The sequence below is a fragment of the Pan troglodytes genome, chromosome 17, assembly GCF_028858775.2.
Source record: "Pan troglodytes isolate AG18354 chromosome 17, NHGRI_mPanTro3-v2.0_pri, whole genome shotgun sequence".
Taxonomy (NCBI): domain Eukaryota; kingdom Metazoa; phylum Chordata; class Mammalia; order Primates; family Hominidae; genus Pan; species Pan troglodytes.
In genome coordinates, this window is record NC_072415.2 from 51,622,954 (window position 1) to 51,637,479 (window position 14,526).

Below are 14,526 nucleotides of genomic sequence, written 5' to 3' on the forward strand. Positions count from 1 at the left end.
TAAAATGGGTAATAAAACCCAAGGATGTTATAAGGATCAAATGAATTAACGTAGATAGAAAAAGTTTCTGAGAACGGCAAAGTGCTGGTTAGTGTAACGTATGAGGATATTGCTGACTGGCCTTCCCCTTCCCCCCACAGGTTCTGCCTGCTTTAAACTCTCCAGCTGCGTCCCCAGCCCTCCCCAGATGTCTTCCAGTTCATTGCTTACTGTTCTCACATTCACCATGCTGTAAAGGTGGTTCTGTTAACCTTCCTTCCCACAACTACCTCCTGTTGCCACATTGCGTGTCCTCATTCCTTTCCTCTCAAGACCTCTTTCCTGCTCTCTGTCAACCCATAACCAAGCTCAGCTCCTCCCAGAAGCCAGCACTGAGCAGAGCCCTGGACAGGGAACATTCCCTTGCTCCTAATACTGTTTTACATATGCACCCTCCTCTAGACTGATCTATGATCTGGATACTGACATATAGCAGAGCCTCTGCCTCCAGAAATGTGGAACATACTTCAAGATTCCCCACAGAAGACTGAAGTAAAAATAAAATGAGAATAAAGAATTTCATTAAGGCCTCCCCAGGCGGGGATGCTGGGGTTTGGCAGCGGGCTGAAGCAGCTCAGGGCAGCACTGAGTACTCAGGACTCCACTCGGCTCCCTCTTGGCACCAAGATGCCAAGAAAGCTGATGCAACGACCTAGGGTAAAAGTCAGATCAAGGAACCAGAGAGACCACTTCCTCCCTTAGGTCCTGTGGCAGTTGTTCCTATAGGTTGTGTCACCATAGCCGTCCATGCCAAACCTGGCTCCAAACAAAATACTGTAACAGATTTGACAGCAGGGTTGGTAAATGTGGCTATTGCAGCACCTCCATCAGTGGGGGAGGATAATGCTGAGCTTCGGTAGCTTATCTGTCCAAGGTCTTAGAACTCAGGAAGAGTGATGTGGTTTTGGATAAGGGTGGTACATCACTGAAAAGGTAGTGAAGCTTTTGGCCTCCACAACTCCAGAAGAAATCTTGAGGAAATTTAAAAAGAAAGCTGAAAAACAAAGCAAGAAATGGAAAATACATCCTTGAGAAACTTTTATTGCTAATGATGAAGAGGCTGTTACAAGCACATTCAAATATATATATATATATATATATATATATATATATATATATATATATATATTTGAATAAGACTCCAAAAGGTAGACATTTAAAAAGTAATATATGTTGAACACAGGTTCTAAAATCCCTGACCCCAAACAGCCTGGAGCATGTTACTCTGATTTCATGGCATTATAAAATAACAGAGCTGGAAAGAATATTCAAAGTGACCTGATTTAACACCTTTCATTCTCTGGTGGGGCTTCTGATATCCAGGAGTTGACAGACTTGTTCAAGATCATAACATGCAAGATGGTGACTAAAACCCAACGCCCTTGACTCCTTGTCAAATGCAGTTTATCCTGCTTGTAAATTAAAATTACCATATCTCCACAACAGTTCTGGAATTCTGGGGATTGCGTTCTAATCCGGTTTACAAGTGACAGAAAATCTGTTACACTGCTTTGTAGTGTTACCTTATATTTTAAAATGCTTATCTAAATGAAAAAAATAATTTTTTACATCTTTTAAAGACTATATTGACCATTTTGTAAAAAAAGTAATGAAAAATCATAACTTGTAATTAAAAGTGAATTATAATTTTTGAGAAAAAAAGAATTTCATTAAATGAAAGCTATGATGAATTTGCTTGACAGGAAGAAAATCTCTTCTTCACATGTTTCTAGGTTGAGTTTCCCATCCCTGTAAAGAAGCTGTGCTGAGCTCTGTACCCTGTACTCCCAGTACATGTCAATCACACACCCCATTTCCTTCAGTTCTAATACGTGCAAGGGCCTGTGCTTCATGCTCTGGAGAGATGTTCCCTAACTTTATGTGTCATTATCCCCTAACACACTAGGTGCTTCCTCCCCAGGGTGCCTTTCGCCCTGGACCTGGAACACCACTGTCTCCTAAATCCTTTCCTCATCCGATCTTCAAAATCTCAACCAAACCCAACCTCCTGGAAGTGTCTGACTTTTCAGCCTTTTCTTCTGAATTCTTGTATTCCTAGTGTTTAGTAACACAGGATGAATTATTTGATACAGGATTTGGTGTTGTTCTTTGCTATACCCTGTGTGTCAGATCTGTCTCCTCACCTCCCTGCAGCTTTTCCAAGGAAGGATTTGTGTCTTTTGCTCTTTCTGGAGCTCTTGCTGTGCTCAGGCCGCTGCTGCAGGCATACTACGGAACCAAGAAACACTTCTTCCTTAACTGTTTTTTAAAAGGGAATAGAAGCCCTATTCTATTTTGTCAGGTGCAAGGTAAACCAGAGACGTAGTAATTCTCACAAAGCAGCAGAGACTCTGATTACATGAGCCTAGAAGCAAGCAAAAACGAGTGACAGACGGAAATAGAAAATGGAAGATCAACGAAGGGTGCTTAAATAAGTGAGTTTAGCATGAGATAGAAGTGAAAATATGGAGGCTGACTTCTTCTAGGAGTGTGTGGGAGTTTGAGAGACCCCGAAAGTGAGATAAATAAATCAAGAGCAGAGACCGCAGAGAAGATTGTGTTTCCATGGCCAGCTCCTGGCCTGGAGCTCCATCATTCAACTGTGAAATGGGTACAGTGTCATTCTCACACTCCTACTTTAAGGACTTTTGCAAGACCTAATTATTTATTATTCATAAAGGGCTTTGAACTCTTCACATGAAAGACACCAAGAGAAGTTCAAAGGATGAGTCAGTATCATTATTAGCTATAGTTCAACTCAAAGAGAGGAAAAAATATGACCATTTTCAGTGCACCTGTCATCTTGGTCTTTTTTATCATTTGTAGGATTTTTGTGGCTAAATCAGAATTGCTCTTCATTACTTTTTCACTGGCAATTAAAAAAAGATCAAAATGGAACTTGTAACAAGGAATCTGAATACTGATTTTTGCTCTCTATAAAAAGGTAAAACATACGTCTCAGAAATATCTCAGGAATACTTTTCTCTTTAGACTATCTGCAAGAATTTCAGGGAATAGGTGACTTTACTGCCTTAGAAAAACTGGAGCTCAGAGAAATGGAGGAAGAAGGTAAAACTCACCAGTTTTAAATGTTGATTTTTTTTTCTTTTTTACACCAATTGCCAGACCTCCAAACTGCCAAAATGATGGAACACTTTTTTTTAAGCTGAAGCTCTGAATAAAACTATCGTTCTTATTATCAAAATGCTGCCAACAATAAATCCTGACATATATTCTCTCTCTCCTTCTATCCACCACCCCCTTGCCCCCGCCAACAGCACAGTCTTTGGGAGGTGAGTTTCTCAAAGTTCCAATGGGACTGGAGTTTGATCATTTTCTTTGCTGTTCTGGCTCAAGCTTTCTTTGGGGTTTGTTTTCCATCATGGGCTGATGTCTGTGGGTCATGTCCTTCTCTTGCTGAGGTCTCTGCCTCTGGCTTTCTTTATTTCTTGCCTTTTTCTTGACCTGTTTGCTTTCAGGAATACCTTTACTGAGAATCTGCTCACTTCAATCTTTAACAAAACGAGAATTAGGACCAACCACAGTCATTGCTCTCACTTCTTTCTAGCATTTCTCCTTTCTCTCTGACATACATTAGTTCATTCACCAAAGTGAACATGTGTGTTGGAGTTGCAGATGGAGATTAGGGATGAGCAAAAGGTGTCAGCTACTCAAACACCCTATTTCCTTCTCTGTCTTAGATTATTCCTTCCTGGGAACCTTAATATGAATTTTTAAATAATGTTTAAAGATGACAAGTGGAGAATAAGTTGGCTTGAAAATAAACTGCCAAACTGGAATACTTTCTGCTCTGTCTGCCAAAACTGGGAGTTGAGAGGGCTCTACACATCATTATCCTTCCACAATAGCAGATGCTGTCTAAACAACAAAAGGAGGTGAGGTGGCCCACCTGGATGGACTGCTAGGTAATCCATATTGTCCCTGATCCAAAAGAGTCATAGGATCTTGAACTGTGCTATGGGCTTATTACTAATTCACCAGAGGCTTTGTGTCCATATTCATTGTATTCACAAGTATTCTTTAAGGGGCTTTTCATCCCATAGCGATAATTGGGTACCACATGACTACTCAATCTAAAATATCTTAAATGTGTGTTTAATAATTCCTCTCTTTCTATAAATTATTTCTCCAGAATTTGTTGTTGGTTTTTGTTGTTGTTGCCAGGGGAGTATATTATATAATATAAACAACAAAAGGACCCCGATTTCAATAATACTTCCTTAAACATAATAATTTAAAAACAACACTTAATGCTCAGAGAGATACAACGGATAGTAGCAGTAAGAAATGGACCTTTTAAAAGACTCCATAATATTCTTCTTTCTTTATTCTCTGGCTCAGAATTCTATTTCTGAGAGAATCTCTATCTAAATCTTCCATTTTAAACACACATACACATGCAAATACCCCCTCCACTCTCACACCCTATACACAGATAAGCATGGTACTTCTTATTAGCTTCACTTTTAATACCAGTCCTTATTTTCAAATTTCCTCAGACATTATTTGTTCCCTTACAAAACACTATACTCATCTCTGACTTATCACCCATAACCAAACATTTGAAAACAAATTACTCAACCATTATATCCAGCACTAGAGTGGAGATGGGTGACCTATATTCTGATCCCAGCTTTGCAAATAATTAGTTTTGTGACCCAGAATAATTCACTCTCACTAGTCTAATTTCTTCATCAGTAAAATACAGAACATAACTGTCTTGTCTATTTGCAAGGTCGTTGTAAGAAATACTTGAAAACTGAATATGAATTTGAAGTAGAATGCTTATTATTGTCCATATCTACCTTATGGCATCTCTGCTTCTGCCATCCTCTCTGATAGTGTCTCTGCTGATTGCCACTTCTCCCACTTATTATTCACTCTTTCATTTATTGAACACACATTTATCATATACCAACTCTATGCCAGGCAGTGGAAACTCACAGATGCACGGAGAAGGCTGGCATCTCAGCTGAATACGGCACCCCTATATGAGAAGTACCCAAAATTCTGGAGGGCACCTACCCCAGAGGATGAAAACATAAAAGGATTCAAAGCAGTTCATCAGTATATATACGGAACGGACATGTGCCTTATCGTGCTTTCCATCTCAGTCACTCACCATTCATTCCTCTTTCCCAGTAGGATCTTCTTTTGAGGAATTTACTCTTTCTTCATTGGCCAAGGAGCAGACTCAACCAATGCTGACTGGGTTCTGACCTAACACACAAAATTTGTTCTATGGTGGCAGAGAGCCTTTAAATAGTAGTAATTTACTGATTATTGTCACGGCCTTTGACCCAGCTTTCTCTGACATAAGACTGTTGCAATCATTACACGTCTTGCTCCTCCAGAACTGGCTCCATTTCTACCCTCTTCCAAGCCTGGTTCTCAGTCTTTTATGTGAATTAGCAACATACTACACTAAATATGATTTTTCCTTTAGGAGCTGGAGTTGCCTACAACACAACAAAACTATGTGTTAAAAAAAATACACCTATATGCTAAATGTACTGTGCCTTTGTGAATATATCTGAAATATACAAGCCTAAGGTCTCAATCCATATTTATTCATTCAACCAACAAATATTCATCGAGCATAAACTATGCATCTGACACAGTACCAGCTCACATACAGGAGAGGAGGACAAACAGTTAACAGGTAATTAGAAAGATAATGTGTGGGAAGGAAAAGAAGCTCCTAATGAAGATTGTGGTGGGAGACTGGAACTGAGAGAAGACTTTCCATGAAGAAGTCATATTTTTCCTCAGACACAGGGGATGAAGAGGAGTCTGCTGGTTAGAGGGAATGGGGATGGAGTTCTAAAGCGAGGGAACAATAGGTCCCCCAAGGTAGAAAAGCATGCACACAGCTTGTTCCTCTCCATTTCGTGCATCACCAAGCTGCAGAGCAAAGGGATAACAAGAGGAAGCTAGGAAGTAGAGTGTTATTCCTGGTCTTACAGCTAATTCACTGTGAACTTGAAAAGACAATTACTTTTTCAAAAAAATGCAATAGTTTTGGGATACCAGTGGTTTTCAGTTACTTGAATAAATTCCTTAGTGGTGATTTCTGAGATTTTATTGCACCTGTCACCTGAGTAATGTACACTGTACCCAATATGTAGTCTTTTATTCTTCAACCCCTCCCAACATTTACCTGCTGAGTCCCCAAAGTCTACAACATCACTTTTATGCCTTTGCAGCCTCATAGCTTAGCTCCCATACATAAGTGAGAATATAGATATTTGGTTTTCCATTCCTGAGTTACTTCACTTAGAATAATGGCCTCCAGCTCCATCTAAGTTGCTTCAAAAGACATTATTTTGTTCCTTTTTATGGCTGAGTAGTATTCCATGGTGTCTATATACCACATTTTCTTTATCCATTCATTGATCAGTGGGCACTTAGGTTGGTTCCATATCTTTGCAATTGCAATGTGCATGTGTCTTTTTCATAATGACTTCTTTTCATGTGGGTAAATACCCAGTAGTGGGATTCCTGGATAAAATGGTAGTTCCACTTTTAGTTCTTTAAGGAATGTCCATACTGTTTTCCATAGTGGTTCTACTAATTTACATTCCCACCAGCAGTGTAAAAGTGTTCTCTTTTCAGCACATCCAAGCCAACATCTATTATCTTCTGACTTTTTAATTATGGTCTTTCTTGCAGGAGTAAGGTGGTATTTCATTGTGGTTTAATTTGCATTTCCCTGATGATTAGTGGTGTTGAGCATGTTTTCATATATTTGTTGGCTGTTTGTACATCTTCTTTTGAGACATGTCTATTCATGTCCTTTGCCCAGTTTTTGATGGTATTATTTTGTTTTGTTTGTTTGTTTTGCTTATCTGTTTGAGTTCCTTGTAAATTCTGGATACTAGTCCTTTGTCAAATGCATAGTTTGTGAATATTTTCTCCCACTTTGTGGGTTGTCTGTTTACTCTGCTGATTATTTATTTTGCTGTGCCGAAGCTATTTAGTTTAATTTGCCGTCATGTATTTACTGCTGTTTTTGTTGCATTTGCTTTTGGGGTCTTAGCCATGAATTCTTTACCTAAGCCAATGACCAGAAAGGTTTTTTTCCAACGTTATTTTCTAGAATTTTTATGGTTTCAGGTCTTAGATTTAAATCTTTTATCCATCTTGAGTTGACTTTTGTGTAAGGTGAGAGATAGGGATCCAGTTTCATTCTTCTACACGTGGCTTGAAAAGGCAATTACTTTCGTATGCCTGTTCCCTTGTCTGTGAAATTAGGTTGGAGAGAAACATAATATGGATGGTTTCTATGATTTTATGATTTTGTATATGTCTAGTGTCTAGTATTAGACGAATAAATGATAGGGCATCAGTCTCCTTTCTGCTGCTGCCTACGACATGAGAAGATGATATAGGTACAGAAAATTTGCAGAAGTAAAAAGAGGACACAAAGGTTTGGATGAGTGGAGTGTAAAAGGAAGAAAGGCAGAAAGTTGCCAAAGATGCCTGCACTGGTTTTTGGTTTATCAATAACTAATCCTACATAGTATTTGTTTCTTTCTTGCTTGCTATTCATTTTAAGACAGCACCTTTTTCATATTGCTTACACAATGCATTATATCTGTGTGTGGTGTGTCTCTGTGTTTGTACTCCTGTGCTTTTTTTTTTACTACTAATTTTTAAAATGGAATGCAGTTATAAGTAGGCCCAATGCCTCAAATCATATCCAAAAATTGGCAGAGTTGGTGATTCAGCATAACTGATGTGACCCCATTGGATGAATTAATTACCAAAAATCCTACCCACCTGTTTAGAGAGGAATTCTCTGGGAAGTAGGGGGCAGTCAGCCAAGAAATCTACCTGTTGGTCATCAGTGAGGAAGTGCATTTTCTCAGTTCATAGTTCTTTGCCCCTAACACCATTCTTCTCTGAATGACTAAAGAGATCTGAGCAAGAGACAGGTCAGAGCTGGGAGATGAGATAAGTACACCCCTGGGAGGACAGCCCTATGACCAGAGAAGAAAGAAAATGGTCTGAAAAGAAACCACCCTAATAAGATCTGAACTTCCTTTGAGTTCCAAGACATAAGAAATCCTTGCAAATCACTTTCTGTATAAAAAATTTAAGCACAAAACTGTAAGCAAGTCTGCTTTCCAATACAATTTACTGAAAGAAAAATGAATATTTAAAAAGCTTTGTTGATAGCTATGTACTATTCCCAGGTGTAAGAAGCAAAATCGAATTCAAACACGAGGTGAGCTCAGTTCCTACAAGGAGTTGATGTAACCTCAGTAGTGTTAAGAAACACAACTTCCCAGACTGTGCAGGAAAAATATCTCACCAGAGGTCAGGAAAGCAGTGCCTCTCCAGGCATACTGTGATGCACTCAAGACTGGGGAGCAGGACCTGTGGAGTCTGAAATGTAGCTTCATTCTCATTGCTCTCATTCTCGATGTTGCTCTTCCGATATATAATACACATCACCATCATTAAATCTTAGCCCACCCCTTTCCTACATATTGGAACTCCCTCTCCTTTTCTTCCCACTTGACTATGTACTACCCATCCCAAAGGTCAAGTTGATGTTTGGTTGGCAACCACTGGGAAGCTTTTCCAATTCAAACTAACCTTGTGTGGCATGTTTTCATCTAAATTCCTATGGAAACCACTGTATAAATCACTCATTTGGCACTTAAAGCATTCTTATCTTATTATTTTGAATTAAATCAGATAATTAATATGAAAATTCATTGAAAGTTATAAAGTGATAACCCAGCATTTTTCAAATCATATTCCACAATAAAACAAATAGTACTTTAAAAAAAAAAAAAAAGGATTGCCTAGTAAGTGTGAGGAACAAGCAAAACTATTTATGGGGATAGAAATCAAATTTGTGGTTGCCTGTGAGAAGGGAAGTGAAGGGGAAGAGGCTTGACTGGCAAGGATTATGAGAAAACTTTTGAGAGTGATAGAAATATTCTATATTTTGTTTGGGGTTTTGGCTACAAGAGCGTATCCATTGGTCAAAACTCACCAAACTGTATATTTTTCTGTGTGTAATTCTATCTCAGTGAAAAAGTTAAAAAGGTGTCTTTATCACAAAACTTCAAAAAGCTTCTATCAGGTTATTATACATTATAAACCTCCAGAAAGCGGATACAGCACCTTATTTGTCCAAAGTACCCTTCTTTTCTAAAGTGTTCTTGAGATAGCAGTAATCTATGGAAAGCTCTTTCTATTATATAACATCTATTTTCTATTACTAAACTTGATTCTCCAGGACAGAGACTGGTTTCATGGCTCTTTGTACCCACAATCCCTGGCACAAGATCCCATGGACATTAAGTAAATGTGCCTTGTTTCTGCTCTGGCTGAAGATAATGATGTAGATGATGATGCAAAGTGTTATAATAAAGGTAAGGGTAACTTGCCCCAGGTCACAGCCTCAAGACCACAGTAATCTAAGCCCCAGGGAGCATGAGCTCCCAGCATGAGCTCTCTTGCCACAGCAGCAGAATGGCAGGGGGGATATTTTGGTACGAGGGTTCTAATAGTGGCTCTCAGGTCTCAGGATGTGGCTGCATTCTCTAATCATGTAGAAGATCACGCTGCCAGTTTCTGAGAACTAATTCACTCATAAGACACCCATCAAACATTCTGGAGCTGGGCACTAGGGATTCCACAGTGAATAAAATGCAGTATTTGCCCTCAAAAAGCTAGTCTAGTGGGGCAGTGAGACAAAGAGATAACTTAAAATGCAAGCAAGCAAAAGCAGGGGCTATGTGAGCACAGGGCAGGCATAACTCGTTTAGCTCCCGGAGGATTTAAGATACTGGTATTTGCCAGTTGGAGATGGTGGTAGAAGTCATTCCAAGCTGAGAGATACAGATAATAAGGTGATACGTTTGGAAAGTACTTTACATGTCAAATGAATGTAACTAATATGCTTTATCATCTTACACAGGTTATTTATATTTAGCTACCTCATGCCAAAATAAACATAACAGTGGTTTGTTTGTGTCTAGTAAAGCTGGAACATAGAGTTTCTGGGGCATGAAGGAGATATGGTTGGATGAGCTGGGGCCAGGTTAGGAAGCTCTTCTGGATCATGTAAAGATGACTGAACTTTTCTCCAGGACAACTTAAAGAGAGTGGCATAACCACATACATATTAGAATGTCACTGAAGTCTGGATCATACAGCTAATTTCATATAGATTTGTGTTCTTCAAGTGATTTTTTTTCAGAATGTTAATCTCATTTCCTCAAATATATTGTAAACTACTTGAGGGCAAGATTTTTTTTTCTTTTCTTTTTTTGAGACAGGGTTTCTTGCTCTGTCACCCAGCCTAGAGTGTAGTGGTGCAATCATGGCTCACTGCAGCCTCAGCTGCCTGGGCTCAAGCATATCCTCCCACCTCAGCCTCCCTAGTAGCTGGGACCACATGCACATGCCACCATGCCCAACTGATTTTTTAACTTTTTTGTAAAGATGAGGTCTCACTATGTTACCCAGGCTGGTCTCAAACTCCTGGGCACAAGCAATCCTCCTACCTCGGCCTCTCAAAATGCTGGGATTGTAGGCAGGAGCCACCATTCCTGGCCAGGGCAAAACTATTATCTCATGAAGCAAGCAGCGACATACTGAGGCCACACAAAATGTGCTTGATATGTATGTCTTAATTAATGATAATACTATTACCTGGCTTCTTTCTAGATATCTTAATAACATTTATAAAGTTTAATACTGTCACATTATAAAGCAGAGATCAGAAATCCTAGAGCACAGGATTTTGTATTTTATACATTTTACAAAGAGATATGGTTTTTATTTTCTGAAAGCTTTTACATTCACCCTGAAAACATGTAGGTGGGTGACTGTTGGAGAAGACTAGGCAATGAATGAGAAGGGCTGCTAATCAAAAGGCCAAGGTGGAATTGGGGAAGAGGAACCACTTAAGTGCAAGAGATCCCAAGGAAGTATATTACAAGGCAAGGGGAAACAAGGATGTGGGGAGAAACTAAAAGTTGGCCAAGGGAAAAGAATAGGTAGAACTGATTAAGACAATCTTGGTTAACGATCTATTTACTAGTGAGTACAAATTCTTCTTCTGAGACCACTAGATTTAGTGTTCAAAGGAAAAAACAAATACACAACTAAATTGAGAAAAATCAATGATGACTTTGTAGACTATTTAAGACTTGACCTGAGTGAGTTATTTTGTTTTGTTTTGTTTTGTTTTGTTAATCGTTGCCTATAAGCAAAAACACACAATACAAACACACTTGGATTCTGATGTATCTCGGCCCCTCTTAGGATTCACAAGCCCTGGATATTGCCCTCTAGGCCACACAATCCTTCTTCTCCCTCACAAAGATAAATTTCATATCAGTCCGGCAGTCAGCCATCATCTATTCTCAGGGGAAGAGTATATAGCATGACCTCCCTTGAAATATTAGCTCTATTTACACGGGTTTGCGTGGACCACATTACTTATGAGTCACCAAGGGGAAACAGGGCCTCTGGTAGATAAAGCGATCAGCACAAACCTCTGTAAATAAATCGGAAATTTCAATGAAGGTCATGCCAGGCCTGATTTATTCCTCAGCAGCCTATGAAATAATGTTGACCAGGTAAGTGGTTTTCATTTTTTCCTCCATCCACATAAGGGAGAACTTTTTCGCTCTAAGGAGCTTGTCTTTCATATTACAATGAGCATCTCACTAGAGAGATAATACAACCTGAAGGAAATAACCTTTTATTATTATACTAGATAATAGTGAAAGGCCAGATCATCTAGCAAGAATTTTGTTAATTCATTCTGGTGGTACAAGTTCTCATAACAGAATTTTATGGAAGAGCTATTGCTCAACCACAGAAACTGTTTTTTATTCAATAAACAGAAGTGGAGCACCTTCCTTTAGGAAGCATGTGCAGAGTATGTTAAGCAATATAAGGAAGATGAAGATGGCTACACCATGGTCCCTGAAAGCCTCCCCATGTCTCCACTGGAAACCCCCAACTATTCTGAAGCGTCAAGAAAATGTCTATGGCATGTCGATAAACCATTTTGCTAAATAAATAATCATTCAATCAACCTACATGCATTGTGCATTTTCTGATCACAAGACTTTATGTTAAATATTGGAGCAAGGAGGCAGGAGATGTGAAATGAAAACTGAAGAAATAATTTTTTACATTCAGAATCCTACAAGGCAGTCAAGTTTTATTGTATAAATAATCATTCCAGTGAGAAAAAAAATAGCCAATCAAATTAGGTGTTGTTTTTGTTTTTGTTTTTAATTTTGAAGCTGAAAAGCCATATATCTTTTTTAAACTGAATTTTCTACTTTTCCATCTGTCTTATTACACATATCCCATATGTAGCAAAGAGACTTCAGGACACCAAAGAATTGCCTTCTAAGCAGGAAAAAATAAATTCTTGAGAGAATTGTTGAGAAAGGTAAAGAGAAGGCTTCAAAAATCAAAGATAAGAACTAGACATTAATTAGTTATTCACAGAAGAAGATAAGATGCCAATAATGCTGAAAGTTTGCATCAGGAACTCTCATTCCCCGTATGACTCTTCCAGGTTTGGTTGGAATTTACAGCATTAATGGTAACAGCCCCTGCTTTGATTTATATCCAGAATCATGATAAAAGACATCTCTTCAGTCTGTGAGGGTGCCATTAGAAACTACAGCTGAGGAGAAAAGGAAGATGTCTGTCCTCCCAGTGTTAATAGAAACACCAATCAGACTCATTTTGAGAAAGGATTCTCCGGTTCCCTTTTAAAAACTCATTTATATGCAAGCAATTGATAAGTTCCTTGGTAGATGCTTCTATCTGTTCATAAAACCTCCTCATATTAAGGGCTCATTGTGTACCCAAGAATGAAAAATGTGGATTTTGTTGCACAAGCTTGTTCTTATTTATACAGATTTTCTTATCTTCACCCTCTCTTATAGTTTTCTAACTTTGTGCAGTTTCACTTTTCTTCTAACAAATATCTCTTCTGTTGGGACATGGCCTTATACCCTGTAGAGGAAAACACAAAATGTTGGTCTTTCTATCTGTAGCAACTCTGATCTGCAGTAGGGTGTGAGCACCCATTCTGGATTTTATATATATATATGATAATTTTCTTGGATTTTCAGTCCCTGCTTACAAATGTTTCAGAATATTTTAACTGGTTAGGACATAAGCAGAAACCTGAGGGCTGCTACTTGTCATGCTGCGGCACTTGCCTGTATCTTCTGCCTTTTTTTCCATTCGATCAGGCTTTATGTGTGCTTTGATCCAGGCAAAACATAACAAAGATATTTTCCAGTTTCAAAACTCCAACTATATATCCACCGAGGGCAAAGCTGAAAACCATCATTAGGCAACAATGATGCTTTGAAATTCTGGCTGTAGAATTTTGTGGAGCATACTCTCCTTCCCCTTTATGTGAATAAAACTCTCTATAATGCTTCAAATTCATAATGCCTCCCAGTTTCCCTGTAATGCAGCCTTGCTTTGTTATTCCCTCCTTGATGCTAAAGAAACAGAGGACAAGAGTGGCTAAATAACTCGCCCAAAGTTATTCACATGGATTAAAATGAGAATATTAAACCTATTGTAAAGAATGAAGTGAATGTTCGCTGCAGTCACAGATTCTTCCTGTGGCAATGCTAATACCTATTGCCTGAAATAAGTATTAGCATCAACTACCACCTGCCAGTTCAAACCTCGTGCCTTCTCTAAGACTAGCTCAGGTCCCACTTCCACAAGGTCCACTTCTTCCAAATCGGCCTTTGATGAACCTCTGTTAAGACTTATTAATGTCACAATTGAGCTCTTGAGCCTTTACTATGTCTGTTACTATAAAGTCCAAATTGTCAAAGTCTTAAAGTTAGTAATATATCCCCTATTTCTTTCATTGTCTACAATGATACTCATCCTATATTATGGTAACAGTAGTACCTCAGTAATTATTCCATTGATTAAAAAAAAGCAGTAGATTAAAAGTGAAAAAAAAAGCATGGACTTGAGTTGCCAGTGATAAACTCTTTTGTACAAGTCTAAGTTTCAATGTTCCAATCTATAAAATGAAAATGTTAAATAATATGCTTTCCAGTAGTGATCCTAAAAGTAGACTTCTATGATTGTATTGTTCTACTTGCACATACTCTTTGGAAGTGCCCAAAGGAGAGGAAGTTTTCTTATGTTTTCCCATTTCTTGCCCTTCTGCATTCCACATATTCCTTCAACCCTAATCCAACTAACTCACCACTTCCAGAAGGGCTTAGAGAGGTGTTACTGAATGACTACTAAATGGACTACTTCTAGTCTATTTAACTTGTCTACATTTGAAAACATATATTTCAAGACATATTGAAGCAAAGCTGAAGACTCTAAACATGGACTCATCAGCTACATGTTACTCTCTGTCTCCAGTATATGGAGAAGGAGCAGAGCCAAATACATTTTTCTAGAATCCGGAAATAA

General features: G+C 38.5%; 1 pseudogene; it reads left to right on the forward strand.

The window, feature by feature from the left end:
• Window positions 1–582: 582 nt before the first annotated feature.
• On the forward strand, window positions 583–1,458 carry LOC100615405 (UPF0235 protein C15orf40-like; annotated as a pseudogene).
• Window positions 1,459–14,526: the final 13,068 nt, after the last annotated feature.